At 39.1% G+C, this 6476-nt stretch overlaps 1 long non-coding RNA gene across 2 annotated transcripts; it reads right to left on the bottom strand.

Annotated features, from left to right (window-relative positions):
• Window positions 1–1130: 1130 nt before the first annotated feature.
• LOC124140541 lies at window positions 1131–4634 on the bottom strand. 2 transcript variants are annotated; one of them, XR_006861933.2, is made up of 3 exons: window positions 4575–4634; window positions 2284–2348; window positions 1131–1463 (listed from the first exon to the last, which is right to left on the bottom strand). It is a non-coding gene; the product is annotated as an uncharacterized LOC124140541 (long non-coding RNA). The 2 variants fall into 2 exon arrangements; XR_006861932.2 differs by lacking the exon at window positions 4575–4634 and adding an exon at window positions 3715–3760.
• Window positions 4635–6476: the final 1842 nt, after the last annotated feature.

Genomic DNA, 6476 nt, shown 5'->3' with positions numbered 1-6476 from the left:
TATGTTTTTTGTGAGAAACGAGCCTGTCTATGACGTAAATGTGACCTAAATATAACGTAAATGTGAAGGAACTGGCAAGAGACCGACCAGTGATATTCAGGGCCGGGCACCTTTTGACGTTTTGAAAAATAACCTTTTCGAGAAAAAAACGCTGAAAATAAAATTGTCCCTATGTTCAACAAAAAAACATATCGCTCGTTGGACATGCTGGGTAACCTAAAATGTGTTGTGTGAATTTAGAGAAAACAAAGTGCGTGTTTTAAAGGAGTGACCAGAACATACCCTGTTTCTAAAGAAATGTCACTCCAATTCCTAAAATCGTATTGTAATTCTTCGAGCACATTTTACGGAAACATTTGCTGGGATCACATTCAAAACGTAAACTCAGCATTTCTACATCCCAGGTCTACAAATCAAGAAATCATTATGCTTACAAGTCGCATGTATATATCACAGTAAATGCAGTTAATCTTGATACATGGGGCATTTGAAAGTCAAATACCATAGTCGTGCACAAAATTAGCCCGTACGATGGCAGGTAGACTTGCACAAGCCTCTTAGGCAATTATTATTTGTTTAAATCCTAGATAATATAAATCATAAGAACAAGCCCCCATAAAAGACTGGCGTCCTTTGACTGTCTGCTTATTTAGTCTTGCCTTAATAAGAAGATAATTACTATACATCCATAGACATATCATTCAGTACAGACTTGGAGCAAGGCTAGATGGCAGGCAATATACCACTATACCAATATACCGTGCATGACGTCCAAATCCATTCAGTTACCTCTTACGACCAACATTGGTTGCTGGGGATCAGTTGTAACTCGGCGTTCCCAACGGGGTCTTAATTTCCGGGTTATTCAGAGTTTGATGGGGCTGTCGGGTAGCCTTGTGGTTAAAGCATTTACTCGTCACGGCGGGTGACAATGGGTACAATGTGTGAAGCCCATTTCTGGTGTCCCCCGCCATGATATTGCTGGAATATTGCTAAAAGCGGCGTAGAACCATACTCACTCACGCACTCACTCACTAAGAGTTTGATGCCCACAAAGTATATTTAAAAACGACTGTGCTTGATTTAGATATTTGAAAAACGTTTTAAAAAGGTTTATTCAGACTCTTTTATTCACAAAAAAGGGGAATCTTTTACTCTGTTCACAAGAGATGCAAATTCCGGTGACCTTGAATATCTAATACGCGTAGGATGTTATTATCCAATGGCGCGTCTCTCATATTTTTCATCTTTAATCACAGACAATAAAGCGTTTCTGCAGAAGAACGCTATACATAAGGTGCTCTATTAATCGTAGCACTCGCAGACATATTTTCCATATTCCATTTCATATCCGCATGCGCCGTCGCCATAGCACTCGTGACGACATGACCAGTAGCACTCTTCCTCGTCCACACTGCAAGATCGTGCCCCGCAAGTTTCGCGGACTCTCGGCTGACCCAAACCTGAAAAGACGATGACATCCTTGCACGTGAAAGTCGTAAGATTTGTTAACAACCCAGCAGGTTGATATTGTTAGACCCGCTGAACATACGCCACACAAAACCATTTACACCTACACCCAAATCATCACGCACACCCACACGCACGCACGCACGCAAGCACGCACGCACGCACACCCACACATACACATAAGGCAGAGAGATAGCCTACAGGTTAAAGCGTTCGCTTGTCACGCCGAAGCCCCAGGTTCGATTCCCCCACATTGGTACAATGTGCGAAGCCCATTTCTGGTGTCTCCCGACGTGATATTGCTTGCATATTGCTAAAAGCGGCGTAAAACTATATCCACTCACTGACATAAACACACATCCAAACCACACAAATACATTCATCAACTTCACACCACACACACCCCACCCCTCCACCCCCCACACTTCACACCCACACACTAACATCCACACACGAGCCACAACACCGACTCCCATCCACATCCACATCCACAGCCAAAACCACTCAACTACAAAACCACACCCACTCCTAAACCAACTCACCTTTACCCATCCAAACTCCAAACATCACATCATTTCCACACCCACCACCATCTCATCCGTACATCACACTCAAAGTCTCCCATCGACAATACACATACATTCCATCCATCTTGATAAGCCTATAACGTTTATCCGAGTGTCATTCAATTGATAAATATATTACGATAAATCGAAACAATGCTTAGGAAATATGTCTCATAACTATTTTCAAAGACACGTCAATCTAAGGTCACGGTGGAAATACTACAATTGTTGTTTCCGAGGACCTTACCTTGACTTACTAAAGTCACAATCAGGACCAAAACGAGAACTTTAGCCTGTGTATTCATTTTGCGTCTGTAAGCAAAACATAATGATTGATTAGTAAGCAAAACATAATAAGTGATTAACGAGCGAGTTGAGATAAACGCGGCTTTAAAAAACAGTATTCCACATGACGTGGCGGCTTCGGACTCATGAAAGAGACTCCTAGAACAAAAACACTTTGACTAGCGGTAAATTAAACCCATACGAGAACGAGCAAGGTGTTGACAGTCCAAGGATCATAATCAGGGCGAAATCGGGATTCGAACCAACGACTACCATATTTGGACAAACAACAGTATAATTGTGTTAATCTCTGAGTCAAACAGTCATACATGATACATGATAAAAAGAAACTGACCAAAGGAATCACGAAAAAACAAACATGCTCAGTAACATAACAAAGAACATTCAGTTGTTGAAGTTAGCAATGCAATGCAAGTCGTCACTTGTTTGTAAACATAACGGTCAGTCGGTTGCGAGTTCAACTCTAAGCATGGTTGTGAACAATCATCACAGTGTGGAGTTTTGACTGGTGGCAGCGATAGTATAGAGAGCTCCGCGAACGAGCTTGGTGGCAGCGATGTTACCGAGAGTGTAACGAAAGACCAGATAAGATATTTTTTATAATAGTGTCACATATTGTACATAATAAAAATATAACATGTTATCTCAGCAATGAAATGTATAATATCAATCCTGGTAAAAGCTTCAGAGACACTTCTTAAAACATGTTTAAAACATATAAATCATATTAAAACCCACCAAACATTAAAATGTAGCTGTATAGAAAACTACATACATTTTCTATAATCATTAAATAGGGACTTAATGTTTAAAGAGCACTTGGGTGGATAAAAATAACTTATAGAAACGTCAATAAAAGGTCTATGTAAACGCTTTATGTAAGTTAACTTATGGCTGTTTGAATAAGTACAAAATTAAGGGTTATATGTTCCAAACAGCATGTCGGGGAAATGCGGGATTTCCGGATCAACGAGGTTTCATCGTATAAAGTGTTCATGTCATAGACATATTGGCATAATGTTCAGCACAACTGGTTTGGTTGAAATAATTTAATCCCGTCAAATTGTCCCAGACATCTTATTGTATCTTACATGGTTGAAGGTCAATATTGTTGCTTACACATAGAGAAATATTTCAGATTCAAGTCGTCTTTGAAGATGACGTTAGAGTATACGGTATAACGTATATATTTACAGAACAAAATTATAATTTGTAAATTAAAAAGAACTTAAGAAAACATAAAATTCTGTAAACATACCACGACAGTATGACTACAGAATACAAGTTGTGAAAGAATCTTCAAAGGTCTACCTGAATAGTTTGATGTAAAAATAAACAACTTGTAATGTGTTACAAAACAGCGGATACACACAAACTGGTTGTCAGCTCAGCTCGACAGTAGAAATGTAGAATGTGTGTTTATTGCCTGTATAAATGCTTAAGTAACCCATCCTTATATTCTATCCGGTGTGATGACGCTACAGTTGTATCCTGTATAAACATCTTGCCCAACCCCGCAAGATACTGGTCATACGTACCGTATATAGTAAAGTAAATGAGGAGGTAAATCAATTATATATTCATAAAACTGTAGATCTATTCATTTGCAAGAAGCAAACGTTTTTATATATATTTTATGGGTGGTCCAGTCGTTCAATGTGCGGTAATTCTCGCACGCCCCACCCACTTTCTGGATCCGCCAGAGGGGTTCGAATCCCAGGTTCGCCCTGATTATGTCTCAAGGTTTGTCAACACCATACCCGTGCTCGTGGGTTTCACAAAAAGCGGTAAACGTCTGACCCCTGCACAATTTCGGGTGTTCCTCCGAAAGCACACAGACACGATGTGATAGAACTGAAATATTTTTCGCGGCGTTAAACCAAACTTGCTCAATCACTGTATGATACTATGCTCTTTACGTGTACAGTATATGTAAAATATTGTATTTTTAATTTTTTTTATCTCCTTTCGTATTCATTCTCATGTTTTTCAATATACATTCACGTGCTAGATGCTTTGTCTTCTTGATATAACAGCCACAGCTTTCTACCTTAAGTTATGGCGTTGTTGTAGTCGACTGGTCAAACCGTCCCTCAGAGATCCGGGTTCGAATCCAGACGGGTATAATGTGTTAAGATCGTTCCCTAATGCGTTGTAAAACCATATTCACTCACTTGCAACATTGGTATAATCGTATGTTGGATTAACCTGATAATATAAACCAAAACATACCTCTACCTCTCTCTCCAGCACCTTTCAAGCTTTGCAGCATCTGCCACAATAAAGGCGCAGTTTCCTAGAAATAGCCTCGTTGACCTTTGTCTCACCCGGATCCGTCGCTGACGTCATTCCACGTTATTACAAGTGAACAACGCACATGCACTCATTCAACGGTAAAATGGTCCTATTTGACAAAAAGTTCATTCAACCCAAAGACGTATACACACGCACGCAAGCACGCGCGTCTTTGTTTAACCCAAACATGCCTTATGCGGGCTAAAGAGACTTGAGTGAGTTGGGTTTAACGCCGCTTTTTAACACTATTCCAGTTATATTACGGAAAGCCCGAAGTGATGCAGGTCTCAGACGTTTACCACTTCGGTGAAACCCACGAGCACGGGTATGGTGCTGACAAACCTAGAAACATAATCGGGGTGAACCGGTATTCGAACCCACAATCATAGGTTTCTGGCGTGCCCAAGGGACGCAAATCTGCACAGCGAATCGCGGCTCCTTGGACGTCTGGGCCACCCGTGCCCCCTGACGAGACTTGACCACATATTGCTCTTGTTAAGATTTTGTTGAAATGTTGTACACCAATACACAAATATAGCTGCTGTTTACTAATGAACTGGGCCGACTAACTTCATAAACTTTCATTCATTCAACTTCTTAAAACAATAACAAAATGTCTGTTAACAACGTTTTATTACGTATAGTAAATCTAACACTTGCAAATATCCAATTTTCACATTACATTTGCAAACACGAATACAGCGTTATCACTATTCCCCACCATGGGGCACATTAGAATTAGGTTTGTTCACATAGTAGTAAATAATATGGTAGTTAATGTAAACTATAAAAAAAGACCTATAACTATAACGCCTTAAGAAGAGATAGGTACTGGGGAGGCTTCATGTCATGAGAAAATCTGATTAAATGTGAAATTAATACACACAAATGCGCCTTCTCTGTAACAAAATAATACATGGCACACTTTTCAAACTCTTACAAATATATATATATATCTCTTACATAATATTTGAAAGTTTCATTCATGTAACTTCAGTAGTTCCTGGGAAAACTTGTCATTTGTTGAAATAAGTTGACATGGATCAAAGGCAATAACTCAAAAATGAATTTAGGACACTTATATGAGATCATTACCAGTTACATCAGTGCTTAAAATTTCATTTCTCTAACTTATGTAATCAATACACCAGCCACATCAATGCCAGGACGCGACAATGGGATGTGTCTCTTGAGCAAAGGTGAGCACAAAAGTACTCATGGAAATTAAAAAAACACCTGTTTTGCTGGATTTAATAATCGACACAAAGCATTAGGTAGATGTAAATACGAAATAACAAAACAACTGGAAAAGTACTAGTCTGGATTTGCTAGTTTTATCTCAGCGCTCAATACAAAATGTACTTTACAGGAGGTAATTTGTAGGCACTTTCAACATTCAAAAATGAAACTAAGTCCAAATTGACATAGCAGAAACAGGCTATAGGCATTATGCAAATTAGCCTGGAAAAAAGTTATCAAAACAACAATAAAAATAACAGCTATGTTTATGTACATAATAATAATGACATGTAAGTTGTTGTTTGAGAAGGGAATATGTTACTTTTACGTTCTGATATTTTGACGATGATTCACTATCCCACAATGCCACTCACAAATCACTAACCACTGACAAATCACATGCACGTGGGTTTCAAGCACCTGTTTTCACCTGTCGTCAAGGTGTCATAGGTCATGGACATTCACCTTGATCTACTAACCCCTGGTCATTCTCAGTTTCACAATAGTCTGTTTTGTTCATATTTTTACACACTTTTACGTGTAAAACGACATAAAAACCTTTGATACGCTGTATTTGTGCCAAGGCCCAATTAGTACTAA

This window comes from Haliotis rufescens, unplaced genomic scaffold (assembly GCF_023055435.1).
Source record: "Haliotis rufescens isolate VD_foot unplaced genomic scaffold, xgHalRufe1.0.p SCAF_4, whole genome shotgun sequence".
Taxonomy (NCBI): Eukaryota; Metazoa; Mollusca; class Gastropoda; order Lepetellida; family Haliotidae; genus Haliotis; species Haliotis rufescens.
Note: the sequence above shows the minus strand (reverse complement) of the source record. Positions and strands in the feature narration are given on the sequence as shown.